Genomic DNA, 22,729 nt, shown 5'->3' with positions numbered 1-22,729 from the left:
CCACTGCGATTTGAAGTCACTGTGCGATGGTTACCTCCGCTCGTTTTTATTGACCGAGGATTCGTAACAAATGCCGAATATTATCGGAAAATTTTTAAAAATAGTATTGAAGCCCATGGCAGACAAACAAACAAACAGGATTCTCCACCAATACGCCATGGCTTAAGAGAGATTTTCCTCGCTTCATTTCTAACGCACAGAAGCCACCAAAATCTCCGGATATTAATCCGTTGGACTTTTACGTCTGGTAAATTTTGGAGAGTAACGTTGACACTAAAAACAAGTAATTAAAGTCTAAAGTCGGGCGGGGCCGACTATATTATACCCTTCACCCCTATGTAGGCCAAAATTTGTGTTACCATCTCAACTACTTCACAGTTGCTGGAAGCTATATAAAGGAGAAAATATTTTTACTTCTACAAAATCTCTAGAATTAAAATTTAAATCGGCTAACGCTATCCAGTTAATTGGAGGAAACTTCCATTGAAAATGGGTCTAAAATATATAACAGTCTACCATATTTCCGCACACTCAAAAAAAAGTGAACTCTCTATTTCACTAAAGCCAATTTAACTTTATTTTATTTCATGGAATTATTATGTTTGGAGAAAGTTTCCTTTACTCTAATAATTTTTTGTGTACGTTAGTTAAATTAACTAAAACCGAGGAAAAAATATACTCAAATGAAGCATAAAGATTAACTAAATTCGTGTCTTCCACAAAATAGTTCAGAATTTCTTTAAATTTGTAAATTTTACCAAAAATGCGTCCATCGTGAACTTCGTGTGTCACTAAAGACATTCTTGCAATTTTGAACTCTAAGTTTTTCTTTCAAACTACAAAGATTTCTTTAACAAGTGAAAAAACTTAGTTATGTCTAAAAAAAATTTTTGAATTTGTAGAAAAATATTTACTTATTTTTATGACATCGGCGTGATGCCAACGTTTGTAATACTGTTTAGTTACAATTTTCTACAAATATTCAAAATTTTCTAAAAGTAACCAAAAGTTTTCTTCCTGGTGGGTTCACTTTTTTTCAGTGCAACTCTGGTGTACGTATATATGGGAGCTATATATAATCTGAACCGATTTCTGATTTTGATTTGACATGTAACATATAGTTAGAATAATAATTCTGCTATCTAAGTGAAATTTCTCGTAAATGGGAGTATAACTTTGGCCCCCCTGGTCATATGAGTGCAAATCGTACGGAAGATATATATGGGAGCCATATCTAAATCTGAACCGATTTTAACCAAATTTTGGCACAATTACCAATACTACTAAACGTACTCCTTGTGCGAAATTTGAAGCAAATCACGGCAAAACCCTGGATTTTGAGGCCATATAAGTTCAAATCGGACGAAAGATATATATGGGAGCTATATCTAAATCTGAATCGATTTTGACCATATTTAGCACATACAATAGTATAGTTAAAAGTACCGCTTGTGCAAAATTTGAAGTAAGTCAGGGCAAAACTCTGGCTTTTGGGACCATATACGTCCAAATCGGGCGAAAGATATATATGTGAGCTATATCTAAATCTGAACCGATTTTAACAAAATTTGACACACTTAACGATACTATTAAACGTACCCCTTGTGCAAAATTTGAAGCAAATCACGGTAAAACTCTGGCTTTTGTGACCATATAAGTTCAAATCGGACGAAAGATATATATGGGAGCTATATTTCGAGACTCATAAAATATTTAGATGTACGGTATTTCAAGAAAATCGGTTGATAAACACGCTAACTATGACCAAATCGGGGATAAATATATATGGCAGCTATATCTAAATCTGAACCGATTTTTTCCAAAACCAATAGCGATTGTCTCTGTCCCAGGAAACGGCCCTATGCCAAATTTGAGGACGATCGGACTTAAATTGCGTGCTGTACTTTGTGCACAAAATTACATATACAGACAGACGGACGGACGGACAGACGGACAGACAGACAGACGGACATCGCTAAATCGACTCAGAATTTAATTCTAAGCCGATCGGTATACGAAAAGATGGGTCTATGACCAATATTTCTTGGCGTTACATACAAATGCACAAACTTATTATACCCTGTACCGCAGTAGTGGTGAAGGGTATAAAAATACCAAAGTGTCGATCATTTCAAGTTGGCTCTTCGCAAGAATGGGTCAGAGCCACCTTCGTGCAGAGCATTATAGCTTTGTCGGCCGTTTTAGGCCATAATTTACGTCAAAGCTAGCCAATTTGGGCAAATCTTTTTCTCTGATATAATGTCTTTCTCCTAGTCCAAAAGTCTTATTTTCAATTAAGTCGTTTTGACCTTATAGTTAGGTGATTAGACTTAAAAATTGGTATTTTTACATAAACGAACATTTTGTTGGACTTCAACTTGTCTTTAATAATTCTCAACTTTAATACATCTGAAAAATTCTCAATAATAATGAATATTTTAAACTTGTTGATGTTTGTATCTTAACTATAACACAAAAAACATTAAAAATTAGGGTATGGTTTTCAAAACTTTAGGTTAAAATAATGAATATTTTAAACTTATTGATTTTTGTATCTTAACTACAACACAAAAAAAAAAACATTAACAACTAGGGTATGGTTTCAAAACTTTAGGTTAAATACTTTTTTTATTTGAAACATAGCGTCATTTCTACTTGTAGTCGAATCTGAATTTGAAAATTGAACACATTTTTAAAGGATTTTGATAGAAAATTAAGAACAAAGCGAATAAACCGAATAATTAACATTTGGGCAGGCTTTTATTCTGAAATCTGAACAGATTTCGACCAAATTTAAGAAACATAAATACACCGACAATTATACTCCGTATGCAAAGTTGTAATGAAATCAATGGGAAATTCTGGCTTCTGGAGCCATATACTAAGTGCATAGCTGGAGCTATATCGGTTAACGACTTCATATTTAGCACATTCTTGTGCTAAATATGAAGTCGATTGGACTAAAGTTGCAACCTAGTCAAAAATGTGTGGCAGACGGACAAACGGATATTGCTAATTCAACCCAAGGGGTGCCCCTAATTATTATTGCCGAAAACGCCATGTGTCTATCCTGCTTACTGTTGCAAATGTATACTCTTATACTTATAATACCATGTTCCAAATGTTGGTCCATTGACACTGGTACCATAGGCGTGTTTTCCATGATTTGATGTAACTGTACCCCTGTCAATATGCATTACAGGATTCATTAATTTGACGAGAAAACACCTTTTTAACCTACCACCGCCAATAATTATGATACTGATGATAATATCCTTTTGCACTGAATCCTACTACCACCGATGTATACAATAATGAGACCTACTACACCGCAATAGTACAATTGTTGTTGGCACGAAGAAAAAAAAAACCTTCATAAACTGCATTAACATTATTTGCTCGTTTGCCTACACCATCATCAGGCGTTCTTAGCATCGTCACTACCATTCATTCATTGCTTGACTGAGAGGTGGTGAAAATGTTGATGATGACTTGATGCTATAGAGAATGTTGTCCCTTCGTTCTACCGACCTTTAGTAACTTCCAGAGTGCAGTAATGATAGGATCCGACACCTATATATACGCATCAGTAAGCAAACACACACACACACACACATACACTCTAACACAAATTTCCATTTATTCATTTATGCTCACTCTATCCATGCTGATGGAGAAGAATGATGGCTGTCATTTACCTCGTCATCATAGTCATCATCAGGAATATAGCAGCATAGTTTGTACTAGCAAATGTGGCCGTGTATGTCTACGGCATTCCATACAAACTACCATGGACTAGCTCACTTACCCATCTAATGATGATGAAGCTTCACTATGGCTCGTAACTCGCATTTTGAATCGCTGCCATTTACCATTGCGACCGTACGTTGGTTCGGCCGTTTGGTCTTGCAGTTCATGGTGACATATTTGATGGTGCCATTGTTTTGTACTTTAGCAATCAACTGAAGGGTGTTGGAGACCATGTTTTTCGCATCAACTCATGCCCCTTCCCGAAAATCCACGCGAAGCTGGCTAAAATATAATAAAGCTCTTGGCAGTTTATCAATGGAGGATGTAGGCAATGAATCAGTGAGTATTTGTGTTGTCCATGTAAGGTGACCAAGCTTTGAATTCATTCCTAAAATTAGTGTATATTACATCGTGCTTCAATGTTGCTTTTAAAAATAATATAAAGATTTCGCAGGTAATCATGCGGCTCCTTAAAATGTAGACATTTTTAAGTATCTTTATAGCTGTAAATGTGAGCTTTATAATACACCTATACCTCGCTTTGCTCCGCAGACTCGTTCCAAAAAAACAAGACTCAAACTGAAACGACGAAAAGTGAATTCTATGGCAAACCATGCAAAGATTAGAGATAGATAACAATGATAACAAAGCAAATTCTAAAATCCAACGACGCAAAGTGAAAACTGGTACTAATTCAGCTACGACGCAACGAAACGACGCAAAGCGAGGTCTAGGTGTATTAATATACTGAAAAAAATGTTGCATGTTCATTCTGTTTTATTGTAGGTTAGGTTAGGTTAGGTTAGGTTAGGTGGCAGCCCGATGTATCAGGCTCACTTAGACTATTCAGTCCATTGTGATACCACAATGGTGAACTTCTCTCTTATCACTGAGTGCTGCCCGATTCCATGTTAAGATCAATGACAAGGGACCTCCTTTTTATAGCCGAGTCCGAACGGCGTTCCACATTGCAGTGAAACCACTTAGAGAAGCTTTGAAACCCTCAGAACCGTCACAAGCATTACTGAGGTGGGATAATCTACCGCTCAAAAACTTTTTGGTGTTCGATCGAAGCAGGAATCGAACCCACGACCTTGTGTATGCAAGGCGGGAATGCTAACCATTGCACCACGGTGGCTCCCCTGTTTTTTTATTGTAATATCTTCACAAAGCTATCCACGGATAAATAAATCTAAATTACAACATATACGTTAAAGAAAATATTTTTTTCTTAATGTCAAAAACAAGATGTATTTTTAATCTATTTATCTTTAATTCCTGAATAGAAATGCACACGCTTTGGTCGAGGTTGATGAATACACTCATTTTATTTTTAATTTTTCTTTCTTACTTGCTATCTTACAAACTATTTCTTAACCTAGTACCACACTTCTTCATGCCATAAAACTAACATGAGAACACATATTCTGGAAATTCCTTACATTAAATTCTAGGTAGCACTAATTATCGTAACGTATACACAAAAGATAATGCACATATGGAAAATCAATAAGGATGTTTTGAGCTATTCACCCAATATCTACAATTCTACCTGCTATGGACACATTTGCTTTAAGTACAGATAGCACCATGTGTTTGCTTACGATAAATGATGTTTGAGAAATTCAAACATTCTGCGCGGCCCCAAAATGAAATGCGGATCGCTTTCCAATAATCTTTTAGGATAAGTGGTGTGAAAGATGTGTCATCTATAAAAGGATCGTATTCTTCTTTGAGTTCAGTGTTGTTGCATCACTTCTTCCTTATATTCAGGACTCGTGTCCTTGCTCGTTGATTTGAGCCTTCCCATTTAATATGGTTCTTGAATATACGTCTTACAAAGTGATGGTCATTCGTTTTAGTTGATGAGTAGTTCTCCACACAAACGTTGTCCGTTACCACGTTTTCGTTTTCTGTAATACCTTCGAATTTTTTATCTCTTTTTATCGTAGTGGTGGCTACAATTTTTTCATCACTCCTATCGTTTGCTGAAATGGATCCATATAATATTATTTAACTTAAAGATTATCCTCCATATTGATAAAAGGTAACGTAAAAAAAACCTACTATAACCATACAAATTCCTTCGATAAACTGTCAGTAAATTGTTATGAACATTGGCTTATTTATATAAATCGAATATGTTTTTCTTACTTCAACGACTTACGACTTAAACGAAAGGATGTAATTTTTAAAGGTTCGTGACCTAAATTTAATGATTCAAAATGATTAAGCAAAGATTACAAACTTTCTTTTAATTATAATTTTTGGTTGTACAGAAATTTCTCCTCGATATAGTGTAAATTATTTGCTCTAATATTTTGATTTCACAATCGTTCATATTAGTTCAATATTTTTTCAATGAAATTTAATAGAAAACTAATCTACATTAAAACAAGTATATACGGCCGTAAGTTCGGCCAGGCCGAATCTTATATACCCTCCATGGATTGCGTAGAAACTACTACTGAAGACTGTCCTCCACAATCCAATTACTTGGGTTGCGGTAACACTTGCCGATGGCAAGGTATCTTAAAACTTCCTAACACCGTCTTCTAAATTGCAAGGTAGCCATACGTGGTATATATTAAACTAAACAAGTATGTAAGGCCGTAAGTTCGGCCAGGTCGAATCTTAAGTACCCTCCACCATGGATTGCGTAGAACCTTCTACGAAAGACTGTCATCCACAATCGAAATACTTGGGTTGTGGTATCTTAAAACTTCTTAACATCGTTTTCTAAATTGCGAGTTAGTCCATACGTGCTATATATGAGACAAAAAATTTATGTATAGTTAAGTCTACAAATAATTACGAATAGATATGGACTTTTTGCACGGTACGTAGAGAGCCAGAATTGAAATATGGGGGTCGCTTATATGGGGGCTATATATAATTATGAACTTGATATGGACCAATTTTTGTGTGACTGGAAATCGATTTATGTGAGGGATATATATATATAACTATAGACCGATATGGACCTAGTTAGGCATGGTTGTTAACGACCGTATACTAGCACAATGCACCAAATTTAAACTCACTCGGATGAAATTTGCTCCTCCAAGAGGCTCCAAAACCAAATCTCGGGATCGGTTTATATGGGGCTATATATGATTATGGACTGATATGAACCACTTTTGACATGGTTGTTAAATATCATATACGATCACCACGTACCAAATTTCAAGCAGATCGGATGAATTTTGCTTCTCCAAAAGGCACCGGAGGTCAAATCTGGGGATCGGTTTATATGGGAGCTATATATAATTATGGGCTGATAGGAACCAATTCCTGCATGGTTGTTGGAACCATATACTAACATCACGTACCAAATTTCAACCGAATGGGAAGAATTTTGCACTTCCAAGGGGCTCTGGAGGTCAAATCTGGGGATCGGTTTATATGGGGCCTATATATAATTATGGACCGTTTTCGACCAATTTTTGCATGGGAGTTTTAGGCCATATATTAACACCACGTACCAAATTTCAACTGAATCAGATGAATTTTGGCCTTCCAAGAGGCTCTATAGGTCAAATTTTGTGATCGGTTTATATGGGGGCTATATATAATTATGGACCGATGTGGACCAATTTTTGCATGGTTGTTAGAGACCATATACTAACGCCATGTACCAAATTTCAGCCGGATCGGATGAAATGTGCTTCTCTTAGAGGCCTCGCAAGCCAAATCGGGGGATCGGTTTATATGAGGGCTATATATAATTATGGACCGTTGTGGCCCAATTTTTGCATGGTTGTTAGAGATCATATGCTGACACCATGAACCAAATTTCAGCCGGATCGGATGAAGTTTGCTTCTCTTGGAGGCCTCGCAAGCCAAATTTGGATGTACGTTTATATGGGGGCTATACGTAAAAGTGGACCGATATGGCCCATTTACAATACCATCCGACCTACATCAATAACAACTACTTGTGCCAAGTTTCAAGTCGATAGCTTGTTTCGTTCGGAAGTTAGCGTGATTTCAACAGACGGACGGACGGACATGCTTAAATCGACTCAGAATTTCACCACGACCCAGAATATATATACTTTATGGGGTCTTAGAGCAATATTTCGATGTGTTACAAACGGAATGACAAAGTTAATATACCCCCATCCTACGGTGGAGGGTATAAAAATTTGGCAACCTGTCAAACGATTTTCGATTGATAGAAAGATCTCAATTTGGAGAAACTAAACCCACCAAAGAGAAAAATTTTGGTTAAGTTTAGAAACTTTAGGTAAAGTTTACAAAATTTAAACTAAACTGTATTACAAACGCAGATGTCACTAGAATTTCACAAAAATAAATAAATATTTAATCACGAAAATTTATTAAAAATATTTTTTATTATTTTTTTCACTTGTTAAAAAATGCGTAGTTTGAAGAAAAATGGAATTCAAAATTTACAAAAATGTTTTATTTATTTATTACTTAATTTATTATAATTAAAATTATAATAAACTTATTTATACGGGAACTAGCAACTAGAGGCTATTGGCCAATGCGAAAACGTCTTTTCTTTCCTAAAATTTACAAATATTAAGAAAGTCTGATCCATTTTGTGGGAGACACGTATTTAGTAATTTAGTCGAGTTTGTTCACCAAATGGATCGGTGTTTTTCGTTCCCTTCCATCAGAGGATCGTACGTTCTATCAAATTCACAATTTTTCACAGTTGATTTCTCTTTAACCTTCCCTTAGATAGTCTTCTCGTTTTTGGTGATGCCAAACAGATGACTAGAGTAGAATGAGATGTTCAATTAGAAAAGGAGCTGTGGAAAGGTCGTTCCATTTTGTGAATCATTTATTAAAACTAGTTCATTTTGGAACGATACAAAACTAAAATAAAGACATTTGTGAAGTTATCTACCTATACACGCAAAATTAGGATACCTATCTAAATAAGCGAAATTTCATTTTCTTTTGGCCATATAGTCCCAACTATAAGAGACACTTTAAAGTAAGGAAGGACTTATTAAAAAAAAAAAAACAACTTAAATCGAAGTAGCAAAATCTTCAAAATAAGTCAATGAATTGAAGTTTTTATTTCTATTTAAAAAAATCAAACATCTTAGTTAAATTTAAGGATAATTTCTTTAAATTAAAGATGTTTTCCTTTACTTCAAAGACTTAGAACTTTAACAGAGGGTCGCACATTTTAAAAATTATTGTCCTAAATTTTATGAAACAAATATGAACTTTCTTTAAGTTAAATTCTTTTAATTTCATTTCTTTTAAAGAAACTTCTAATTAATATTATGTAAATTGCGTGTCCCAAAATGAAGGTTGAATAAACTTTTATATCAAATCAATAGTTTTTCAAAGTGGTCACCTTTTTCGCCAAAAATATTGTATGAATTTGGGTAGAAAGGTGTAGCCATAAATTAATAATGAATTCTGGTGCCAAATAATTACAATTCACAATGAATTCTTAATTAAGGACAGAAACAGTGAAGCAAAGTCCAAAAGATTACAGTTGATGCAAAAAAAAAACATTAACAAACCCCCTTCAACAAGGACCGTTGATTATTTCACAAAAAAAGAATCGATGAATAATTGAAGATTGCTAATCAAATGACATCACAGCTAAATGGCAAGACGCCATATCTGTGTTTCGACTTTGGTCCATTATCCACCTTTCACCCACGTTTACGTCCAATCGGATGCTTTCGTTCCTTTATCTTCTGGTAAATTTATCCCGCATGATAAAGGAGCATATTAATAATGAGCCTTATATATGAAAGTCTACAATCATCTCAGTGATTGGAAATGATACATGTCCTCCCAAAGGATATAAATATCCATGTAGATATCTAGCCCAATGTAGACACGTAGAGATGAAGACCACACGAACACACTCATGCAGATAACACAGACTTCATTAAAAATCATTCAAATATTTAGTTTCACACAAAATGACATTTCTTTAAGAGAAATCCATTCTTATACTCATGCCAAATGTCCACAAACACACACGTACAGAGAAGAGCACACATGAATATATGACTCTATGGCATTTAGATGGATTTCCAATTGTAAATGTGTTTCATCTCACAACCCATACAAAAACTGTAGTACAATAGACCTCAATCATAAGTGTTTGGAAAAAGGATTAATTCGCAAAAACAAAAATACAAGAGAGTTGTCAACTCAATGAATGAAGGGCAGTGTTGACATGACACTAAAAATAAAAATACTGTTTTGTAATGAATTTTAATATTGTGTGGTTGTTTTTTCGATTTTCTGAAACTTTATATGAGCATTTATTTTTGTTTTTTTTTTCTAGTTGTAGCTACAGCGTTATAGTAGTAGTTATGTGTTCGAGACATTGTCTTGGTGGAACAATACATTTTTCTTCTTCATATGGGGCCGTTTTGCCGCGATTTCGACCTTGAAACGCTCCAATAACGCCATATAATAGTCACTGTTGATGGTTTTTCCCTCCTCAAGATAATCGAAAAAATTATTCCATGCGCATCCCAAACAACAGAGGCCATTACTTTGCCAGCGGACTTTTGAGTCTTTCCTTCGGAGACGGTTCACCGGTCGCTGTCCACCCAACCGACTGTCGATTGGACTCAGGAGTGTAGTGATGGAGCCATGTTTCATCCATTGTCACATATCGACGGAAAAACTCGGGTGTATTAAAGGGTGATACGGTCAAAATTTGGTCAATATAAACTTGACGTATTTCTTTAAATTTTGCATTTACACCCCTCATTTTGAAGGTGTGTGTGTGTGTAGAATGTTGCTCCTATTTTGATTTTGGAATTCACTCTTCAGTTGTCAAAATGCCGTCCAAGCAAGAAGAGCAGCGTATCAAAATTTTGCTCGCGCATCGCGAAAATCCGAGCTACTCGCACGCAAAGCTGGCAAAATCGCTAAAAGTTGCCAAATCAACAAATGTAATTGAAGTGTTTGGGGAACGTTTGTCAACAGCCAGGAAGTCTGGATCGAGGGGTAATCGAAAACCGGAAGCCGCTGAGACGACAAAGAGAGTTGCCGGTAGTTTCAAGCGAAACCCTAATCTCTCTCTCCGAGATACCGCAAATAAGCTGGGTGTATCGTCTACAACCGTGCATCGAGCCAAAAAACGAGCCGGACTATCGACTTACAAGAAGGTAGTGACTCCATAAACAAAATACGACGGCCAAAGCGCGATCCCGGAGGCTGTACACGACGATGCTGACGAAGTTTGACTGCGTGGTAATGGACGACGAAAACTACGTCAAAGCCGACTACAAGCAGCTTCCGGGACAGAAGTTTTATACGGCAAAAGGAAGGGGAGAGGTAGCAGATATTTTCAAGCACATAAAACTGTCAATGTTCGCAAAGAAATATCTGGTTTGGCAAGCCACCTGTACCTGTGGCTTGAAAAGCAGCATTTTCATAGCTTCCTGGACTGTCAACCAAGAAATTTACGTGAAAGAGTGTTTGAATAAACGTCTGCTGCCTTTCCTGAAGAAACACGGTTGTTCCGTACTGTTTTGGCCGGATTTGGCATCTTGCCATTACGGTAAAAAGGCCATGGAGTGGTACGCCGCCAACAATGTGCAGATGGTTCCCAAGGACAAGAACCCTCCCAACACGCCAGAGCTCCGCCCAATTGAGAAATACTGGGCTATTGTCAAGCGGAACCTAAAAAAGACCAAAAAAACTGCTAAGGACGAGCAGCAGTTCAAGGCAAACTGGCTTTCTGCGGCGAAGAAGGTGGACAAGGTGGCTGTACTAAATCTGATGGCAGGTGTCAAGCGTGAGGCCCGGCAATTCGGATTTGGAAAAGCGAAAGCCTAACTGAATATTTTTCCTGAATTTTATACTAATTGAACTTGAAAAAGAAATTTAATTTGATTTTTTAAATAAACGATTTCACCGATTTACACGCGTTTTCCCTTTACCAAATTTTGACCGTAACACCCTTTACGAGCTAACAGCTGCAAACATCGCTCAGAATCATCAACACGTTGTTGTTTTTGGTCAAATGTGAGCTCGCGCGGCACCAATTTTGCATAGAGCTTCCGCATATCCAAATATTGATGAATGATATGATCAACACGTTCCTTTTATATCTTTAAGGCCTCTGCTATCTCGATCAACGTCATTTTACGGTCATTCAAAATCATTTTGTGGATTTTTTGATGTTTTCGTCGGTAACCACCTCATTCGGGCGACCACTGCGTTCCGTGCTCATTTCACCACGCTTGAATTTTCCATACCAATCAATTATTATTGATTTCCCTGGGGCAGAGTCCGGAAACTCATTATCAAGCCAAGTTTTTGCTTCCACCGTATTTTTTCCTTTCAGAAAACAGTATTTTAGTAAAACACGAAATTCCTTTTTTTCCATTTTTTTCACAATTGCTTCACAAAAGACGTTCTATCTCACAAACTAATTGACTTACAGACGTCAAATTTTTACACGAATCATTTGAAGGTTGGTACTATATAAAAACAAGTATATACGGCCGTAAGTTCGTCCAAGCCGAAGCTTATGTACCCTCCACCATGGATTGCGTAGAAACTTCTACTGAAGACTGTCATCCACAATCGAATTACTTGGGTTGCGGTAACTTTTGCCGATGACAAGGTATCTTAAAACTTCCTAATACCGTAATATATACCACGTAGTCCATGCGTTCTATAGAGAATGTTTTAAAAATTTTATGGGGGCTATACTTAAAAGTGGACCGATATGGCCCATTTGCAATACCATCCGACCTACAACAATAACAACTACTTGTGCCAAGTTTCAAGTCGATAGCTTGTTTCGTTCGGAAGTTAGCGTGATTTCAACAGACGGACGGACGAACGGACGGACGGACATGCTCAGATCGACTCAGAATTTCACCACGACCCAGAACTTTATGGGGTCTTAGAGCAATATTTCGATGTGTTACAAACGGAATGACAAAGTTATATACCCCCATCTATGTGTCAGACCGGGGACTTATCAGCCAACCTGTTATGTATGCTTGTCCCCACAAATACTTAGGGTTGTCCTAATCTCACTATAGATCACATGATCTTGCAATATCAGTTGGCGCACAGCATCAATGGTTTGCGAAACAACAACCGAGTTCGGACTACCTTGACTAAATTCGTCTTCCAATGAACTTCGACTTCGATTGAATTCACCATACCATCGATAAACATTTTCCCTTCATAAAGCTTTATCGCAAAAATTCAAGTTCATCGAAGCACTGTTTTCGAGTTAATCCACGTCGTAAGTTGTAAAAAGATAATCGCACGAATATGTTCACGATTTAATTCCATTTGTTGAATGAAATGAATCTTTAAGATGCAGTAACATAAACAACACACATAGCACTCGTATGTCAAAACAGTACGTATAACCTCAAAAATGACAAGCTTCACGATAGAGATGTCAGATGGCTGATTGTCCAACAGCGAAATATAAAAGGCAATCCTCGTATTCGTGATGGAATTCAAGCGCGATAGTGTGATTGCTTCAATGGAAAACCACAAGTGGCTGTCGATAGAGCCCTCCAGCATTTCAATGTGAAAAAATTCTGTTTCTCGTACCAGTGCCCGTTACCGTAATACTGGCAGTGTTGCATCGCGTCCCAAAAGTGGAAGAACAAAACAGTAACAACACTATAATGATCCGAAAAGTGAAGGCAGTGTGGTAGAAAACTTGCTCGTGAACTGAACGCACGTCGTAAATTTATCTTGGACTAAAATTATTGTGCGCAAAAGCTCACCGAAGCACAAAAAGTTAGAATAGAAAGAGCCAAAGAGGCTTTGCTTGTACGAAAGTAACAGCCCTACGGGAAATTGGAGCAAATTGCCACCGACAGACCTATCACAGGACTGGTATTGGTGCTCCAGTTTCTCTCACCGAAGCACAAAAAGTTAGAATAGAAAGAGCCAAAGAGGCTTTGCTTGTACGAAAGTAACAGCCCTACGGGAAATTGGAGCAAATCGCCACCGACAGACCTATCACAGGACTGGTATCGGTGCCCAGTTTGTCGCAATTTTCAATTGTCGTAATTTATTGATTTCCATACTCGTTTGATATAAAAATCTTATTGGAGCATATTTCAAAGTTTATCATTTCTGGAGCCATTCGGATACCCAAAAAAACAGATCCCTAAGAGTTTGTCATAGACTGGTTCATTAGCACATGTCTATGGGGTGCTCCTACTAAATTGTGCCAGTACGTGTCCTTTGGAATGAGTCCAAGACGTATCCTAAAGTATAAATTTACACCGTCAGTGGCAAACCCATGTTAAAGTAAACGTTTCCTTTCATATGCTTTGACCAGAACTAGGACTGATCTATACACACCACGGACTAGTCTCTTATCGGTTCTGTGGATGATCCATTTCCAATAGGGAGGTTATTTAATTTGGTTTTCTCCGATGCGATGCCATTCTAGATTGATCAGTTTGGGAACCGTGATTACTTGCCAAAGAAGTCAGCTGAAAATCTTCACCTTCGATAGGCCACCAGAAGCACCGCCGATGGTAATGGTGTGGGACGTTGTAATGGCCAACGGTCCCTCCCCGGTGGTATTTATCGAGCGTCGAGTTAAAATAAATACCACACGCTCACAAAAAATCGCTTCTGTAACATATACTCCCAAACATATTTTGCTTCAAGCATATACATTTTTGGCTATTGCCCAAACATTTATATGTTTGATCTCTACCAATATGTAATATGTTTGAAAGCATATTGGTCTAAACAATATATGTTTGGGTAGTCTAAGTTCCAAAATTTTGTATTTTTGCATCCAAATTCAATAATGTTGTCTTCCAAAAAACAATATGTTATTATGTGTGTTTGGAAGCATTTTGCACCCAAAAATATTATATGCTTAAAAAAATTCTCCCAAACAATATTGTGCTCAAAATTTTATTTATTTATTTATTTATGTATTTACAATCATAATGAATTATGCAAATAAACAGGTAATATAGGTGCTAACAACATAGGTTTTCGACCTGAATGCTCAAAATTTTGTTTCTGCCCAATTGTATATTCCCCGACATCTTTCTCACTTCCACGAGATTTTTTAGTTCTTAGCGCCTTTTTCTGTAATACAAACATTGTAGAAGAAATTATTCAATTTTATGATTTTTTTATTTTAATTTTACCTTTTGCCGGACGGGGATTCGAACAGCGGACCACACAGTTTGTAAGGATCAAAGAAGTAACTGATCAATTGACCAAGGAAAAATAAAATGTTTATTTTGTAATAACAAGCAACAACCACCAACTTAATTCAATATCGCTCCCTGTTAAATAGCGCTCCAAGCTACTAAACACATATATGTTTATAGGCTATTTCTAAATTAATATATGTTTGCATCCAAGCATATTATATTTACAAACATTTTATGTCCCAAACATAATATGTTCTAACATATTAACATATATGTCCCAAACATGTTATTCTAGTTTATGAACATTATATGCTTGCACTCAAAAATATTGTGTTTAAAAATTTGTGTTCCAAACATATAATGTTTATAGCCAAACATATGAAAAACAGTCTTTTTCATCCGTGCGAATATTAGCAGACCATATACATCATCAAGAGGCCGTTGGAAGACTTTAATTCGAACCAAAGGTATTTCATTCGAACAAACCTACATACATGGATTCTTTATTTGTATATTATTTGTAACATTTTTTTACTTTTGAACAATAATAATAAAATAAGATGAAAAAATATATATAGCTTCACTTTGCATTACATATCAACCACCTTGTATATTAAATGTTTACCACGAAACATAATATTTTCGGTGTAAAGCTATTTTATTTTCTGTTTGCGTTTGTTTGGTTGATTTGCAAAAATTAAGGCAACACTGATATCAAGTTACAATTTATGAGAATTCATTCATATTCATAACAAGAACAAGCAAGAAAAAAATTTACAGGAAACTCAACGCCCAAATAAACGAAGTGCCATATATGCACAGACGAATACATGATGTCGAGACAGAAGGCTACGGATGGCTAGATGGACGATAGAGCGTATAAAGGAATATTTTTGACATGTCGCTCACAACACACATTTCTGCTGGTCATATGAACGAAGAGCTCCTACATCTCGGGGAGATACATAAAACAAATGTCAAAATGACAAGCACTCTTAACTGACATTTTAATAAAATAGCAGCAGTAGCAACAACAACAGCATCAATTTCTGTGGCAAAAAAAAAAAACAAACAAACAAAAAAAAAAAACAAAAGGAAAGGAAAGGAAAGGAAAGGAAAGGAAAGGAAAGGAAAGGAAAGGAAAGGAAAGGAAACAAGTACATACGGCCGCAAGTTCGGCCAGGCCGAATCTTATGTACCCACCACCATGGATTGTGTAGAAACTTCTACGAAAGACTGTGATTTAGTCCATACATGGTATATATTAGACAAAAAAGTTATGTATAGTTAAGTCTACAAATAATTACGAATCGATATGGACTTTTTGTACGTAGAGAGCCAGAATTGAAATATGGGGGTCGCTTATATGAGGGCTATATACAATTACTAACTTGATATGGACCAATTTTTGTGTGATTGGGGATCGATTTATCTGAGGGCCATATATAACTAAAGACCGATATGGACCTAGTTAGGCATGGTTATTAACGACCATATACTAGCACAATGTACCAAATTTCAAGTCACTCGGATGAAATTTGCTCCTCCAAGAGGCTCCAAAACCAAATCTCGAGATCGGTTTATATGGGGCTATGTATGATTCTGGACTAATATGGACCACTTTTGGCATGGTTGTTAAATATCATATACTACCATCACGTACCAAATTTCAAGCAAAACAAATCTGGGGATCGGCTTATATGGGAGCTATATATAATTATGGACTGATAGGAACCAATTCCTGCATGGTTGTTGGATACCATATACTAACATCACGTACCAAATTTCAACCGAATGGCAAGAATTTTGCTCTTCCAAGGGGCTCTGGAGGTCAAATCTGGGGATCGGTTTATATGGGGCCTATATATAATTATGGACCGATATCGACCAATTTTTGCATGGGAGTTTGAGGCCATATATTAACACCACGTACCAAATTTCAACTGAATCAGATGAATTTTGGTCTTCCAACAGGTTCCGGAGGTCAAATCTGGTGATCGGTTTATATTGGGGCTATATATAATTACGAACCTATGTGGACCAATTTTTGCATGGTTGTTATAGACCATATACTAACATCACGTACAAAATTTCAGCCGGATCGGATGAAATTTACTTCTCTTAGCGGCCTCGCAAGCCAAATCGAGGGATCGGTTTATATGGGGGCTATATATAATTATGGACCGATGTGGACCAATTTTTGCGTGGTTGTTGGAGACCATATGCTGACACCATGTACCAAATTTCAGCCGGATCGGATGAAATTTGCTTCTCTTAGATGCCTCGCAAGCCAAATTTTGGGGTCCGTTTATATGGGGGCTATACGTAAAAGTGGACCGATATGGCCCATTTGCAATACCATCCGACCTACATCAATAACAACTACTTGTGCCAAGTTTCAAGTCGATAGCTTGTTTCGTTCGGAAGTTAGCGTGATTTCAACAGACGGACGGACGGACGGACGGACATGCTCAGATCGACTCAGAATTTCACCACGACCCAGAATATATATACTTTAAGGGATCTTAGAGCAATATATCGATGTGTTACAAACGGAATGACAAAGTTAATATACCCCCCATCCTATGGTGGTGGGTATAAAAAGAGAATAACATCGTAACGCATACATTTGCTATGCTTATATTCAGCTTACACCACACAGCTGTAGGCTCAAAGTGTTTGTTTTTTTTTTCCGAATGTGTTGTTTTTTGGGAGTGTTACAAGCATCAGGATGTGAATTTGAGCAAATGTTTACGTTATAGTTGAGATGGACTTGCAAAGGATGTTATGATTTGGCCAAGACTTGAGGGCCCAGTATGCACAAAAACAGTCGTAGCTGTTGGTGTAGGGGCTTCACAAATATAGTATGATAATTCTTTAAAGTCTTACAAGATAAAGCTTTACTTGTCATCTCAAGCACGAATTTCATTAAAAGATTTTCTATAACAATGGGACCTATATCTGTGACTTTTAAATTAAACTGGTTAAACTTCCGACGAAGTTCTTTTGGTTAAGTCTTTATTGTTGAGCCGTTGTAATGGTAACCGAAAAAAATCAAAAAACAGGGAAATAAAAATAAGGAAAATAATGACAAAACAATTATTTGTTTCAGTTTTTATACCACTAAAGCCGTGGTGAAATTCTGAGCCAATCTAGCGACATCCGGCCACGGTTGCTGCAATTGGAAGAATTCTACCAAAAATGGTAGTTTATTTACTGTTTGGTAGATTGGTAGAATTCTTGATGCTTTGGTAGATTTTGCTGAATATTCCTCTCCAACTAAGAGGTACTTCACAAAATTTCCATCGAAACAAAAAAAAAATTTGACAAAATTTTCTATAGAAATACAATCTTGATAAAATATTCTAAAAGAATAAAATTTTGAGCAAATGCTCTATAGAGAAATTTTGCAACCTAAGATTTTTTGTTTGTTTTTTTTTTGGTAAAAATTTCCTCAAATATTGGTAGATTATTTATGGCTCGAGTGGCAACTGTATATCCGTCCCTATTTAGAATTCACTTCCGAAGCAAGCTATCGACTTATATCTTTCGAATATAGGTCGGATGATATTGCAAATGGTCCATAACGGACCATATTTAGGTATAACCCCATATAAACCGATTCCCAAATTTCACCGCAGTAACCTATTGGGTTATTAAATTTCTTCCGATCTCATGGACATTTTGTACACGATGTTAGTATATGCCCTCTAACAACAATGCAAGCATTGGTCGTTATCGGTCCAAAATTATATATAGCCTGCATATTTTGTTATTATTTTAAATTGTATGTAGAATATCACAGATGGAAGGAAACATACACAGTTCGGCTAACACTTGCAAACTACCAAAAAACAACTTAACAGAATTAAATGTATGCCAAAGCACTAGATTCGGTTACAGAAGACCCTTTTGATGATGCTCTCTTTAACGAGATTGCTCCATCACAGTTCATATTCGCTTTGTGCAGCTTCCACTGGCTGGAATGGAACAAGACAAAAAAGCACACACAAACACCTTAACCTCTAATGCCATCGACCGAATGGTCTATAAATGGGAAGCTGCTATTGTTGTTGCAGCCGCTAGTATTTCTTAATGACGTCATTAAAATCAAACAAACGAGTCTGTTGGTTTGTGCGACAATCGAAATTATGCTTTCTGCACAACATGACCGTTTAGAGATGAACTTTATATTTAAATTGCAAGATGTCTCTCTCTCTCTCTCTCTCTCCCCATATTTATATAACTTCTACTTTGGTAAAAGATATATACAGAGAGAGAGAGAGAGCTTTATGATTTGTTTCCTGCCACTGAATATTATTCTCTTGAATTTATCACAGCTCTCCTTATCAACTTGTCTCTCCTTCTAACTTTGAATATATTTTTTAACCACGAAGTGTTCATTACAGCATCTGTATATTTTGCAAACAACATCATGAACAAAAACTTTGTTTTCGTTTCCTTTGAGATTTTGCCAAGATTCTCTTTGAATGTGTGAGTGTGCATGTAAGAGAGTTCATACAAAATTCTGGCAAATATATACACATACTTTGGGTCTAACCCATAGTCACAGGAGTCTTCTCTGGGTATATGCTTTTATTGAGTTCTTTGTTTTCATCCTCATAGCTTTCGTATATTCATTGCTAGGCTATTGAAACTAATGTATCTCTGGATGTATGAGTGCGTGTATGTGGATTCGCATGTTTGTGTGTCTGAACTAGTAGGTTAAAATAAAACACTTTAAAAATGTTGCTTTTGATTTTCTGCTTGATTTATCAGCATGAATTTATGGTCCTTGTGTATACCAAAGAAATCAAAAGAAAAAGAAGAAGAAAACTCAACAAACGCATAGGAAAGCCAAAAGAAATGAACGATGAACAAAATCAACTCCCTTTGGCACATATTACCCGCATTGCCCCATTGCTTAGTTACAGCTGCCAAAACGTTTACATGAACCAAACGATTGAACAAAAGGATCAAACTAATACATTCACACACATACATAGAAACGAATAATAGTTCATATAGATGGGAATATACTCACACGTTAGCATGTTCCCAATAGACACATATCACACACACACACACACATATTCACACATCTACTCAATTAAATACCCACTACAATTATATGCTTCCATTAATTTACACCCATCATTTAATCTTCAAATCGATTTTTAAACGTATTGGATTGGAAAGTATTCTTGTGATTTAGTTAGCATTCACAAATATAAGAGTGTAGTGCCCTTAAGGTTATGTTTAAGTAGTTGTTTGTTGTTGCATAAATACATAGACTATCGAAGTCCATTGTGTGATATAAGCACAACGATGCTGTAGTATTCATCATTTAATTTACTAACAAAGGACCTACTTCTTAGAGATGAGTCCGAATGGCTTCCCAGCAAAATAATTTGGAAGTTGTTCTAAAGGCACAACTTTAAACTCAATTCCAAAAATACCCCAAAATTTCTTTATTTTAAATTTTATTTAAAAACCACAAGGTTCTTTTGATTCCATTTTGAATAACTCGCTTTTTTCTTGGTAAAATATCACTGACCTTTATAATTCACATCCAAAATACTGTATTCAGATCACACCTTAATAAATAAAATTTTGACAAAATTTTCTAAAGAAATAAAATTTGAACAAAATTTTCTATAGAAATAAAATGTTGACAAAACTTTCTTTAGAAATGAAATTTTTACAAAATTTTCTATAGATATTCAATTTTGACAAAATTTTCTATAGAAATAAAATGTTGATAACATTTTCTATAGAAATTAAATTTTGACAAAATTTTCTATAGAAATAAAATTTTGTCAAAATTTTCTACAGAAATAAAATTTTGACAAAAATTTTTATAGACATAAAATTTTGATTTCCCTGTGAAATTAAATTTTGACAAAATTTCCCTATGAAATAAAGTTTTGACAAAAGTTCCCTATGAAATAAAATTTTGACAAAATTGTCTCTAGGCCTAAAATTTTGACAAAATTCTCTATAGAAATACAATTCTAAAAACAATTTTCAATAGGAATAAAAAATGTTGACCAAATATTCTATAGAGAAATTATGAAAAATAAGATTTGATTGTTTGGTAGTTTTTTGGTAAAATGCTCTCCAAATATTGATAGATTATGTATGGCTCGAGTGGCAACCATGTATCCGTCCCTATGTTCAATTCACGCTAACTTCCGACTCGTTTCTTTCGGATATAGGTAAGATCATATTGCAAATGGAATATAAATATCTTCCGATCACATTGACATTTTTTACACGATTTTAGTATATGCCCTATAACAACCATACGAGGGCGGTTCGGAAACTTCTTAGCCTATCAATGAAAGAGAATAGTTAGTTTTTCAAAAATATTTTTATTTTTCAATATAATCTCCTGAAACTTCAATACACTTAGTCTAACGCTTTTCTAGCAATTCTATCCCTTGATTAAAATAGTTTTCCTCAAGGTTTTCAAAATAGTGGTTTACAACTGTACTTGCATCTTCATTTGAGGTAAAACGCTTGCCAGCAAGGATTTTTTTAGATTTGGGAACATGTAAAAGTCACTGGGAACAAAATCAGGAGAATAAGGTGGGTGATCAAGCAACTCGTATTTAATTCGTTGATTTTAGCCATTGTTAAAACACTCTTGTGCGCTGGTTGTCTTGATGAAAAATTATTTTTTTGTGTTGTAAGCCAGGACGTTTTTCTCGAATTTGTACATTTAATTAGGTTAGAATAGGTGGCAACCCGATGTATCAGGCTCACTTAGACTATTCAGTCCATTGTGATACCACATTGGGGCTATATATAATTATGGACCGATATGGACCAATTCTTGCATGGATGGTAGAGACCATATACCAACACCACGTTCCACATTTGAACCGGATCGAATGAATTTTGCTTCTCCAAGAGGCTCCGGAGGTCAAATCTGGAGAACGGTTTATATGGGGGCTATATATAATTATGGACCGATATGGATCAATTCTTGCATGGATGTTAGAGACCATATACTAACACCACGTTCCACATTTGAACCGGATCGGATGAATTTTGCTCTTCCAAGAGGCTCCGGAGGTCAAATCTGGAGAACGGTTCATATGGGGGCTATATATAATTATGGACCGATATGGATCAATTTTGGCACGATTGTTAAAGATCATATACTAACACCATGTTCTAAATTACAACCGGATTGGATGAAATTTGCTTCTCTTAGAGACTCCGCAAGCCAAATCTGGAGATCGGTTTATATGGGGGCTATATATAATTATGGACCGATGTGGACCAATTTTTGCAGGGTTGTTAGAGACCATATACCAACACCATGTACCAAACTTCAACAAGATGGATGAAATTTGCCTTTCTTTGAGGCTCCGCAAGCCAAATCTGGGGATCGGTTTATATGGGGGCTATATATAATTATGGACCGATGTGGACAAATTTTTGCATGGTTGTTAGAGACCATATACCAAATTTCAGCCGGATCGGATGAAATATGCTTCTGTTAGAGGCTCCGCAAGCCAAATCTGAGAGTCCCTTTATATGGAGGCTATACGTAAAAGTGGACCAATATGGCCCATTTGCAAAACTATCCGACCTACATCAATAACAACTACGTGTGCCAAGTTTCAAGTCGATAGCTTGTTTCGTACGGAAGTTAGCGTGATTTCAACAGACGGACGGACGGACATGCTTAGATCGACTCAGAATTTCACCACGACCCAGAATATATATACTTTATGGGGTCCTAGAGCAATATTTCGATGTGTTACTAACGGAATGACAAAGTTAATATACCCCCCATCCTATGGTGGAGGGTAAAAAAATATTGT

This window comes from Haematobia irritans, chromosome 4 (genome assembly GCF_050003625.1).
Source record: "Haematobia irritans isolate KBUSLIRL chromosome 4, ASM5000362v1, whole genome shotgun sequence".
NCBI lineage: Eukaryota > Metazoa > Arthropoda > Insecta > Diptera > Muscidae > Haematobia > Haematobia irritans.
Note: the sequence above shows the minus strand (reverse complement) of the source record.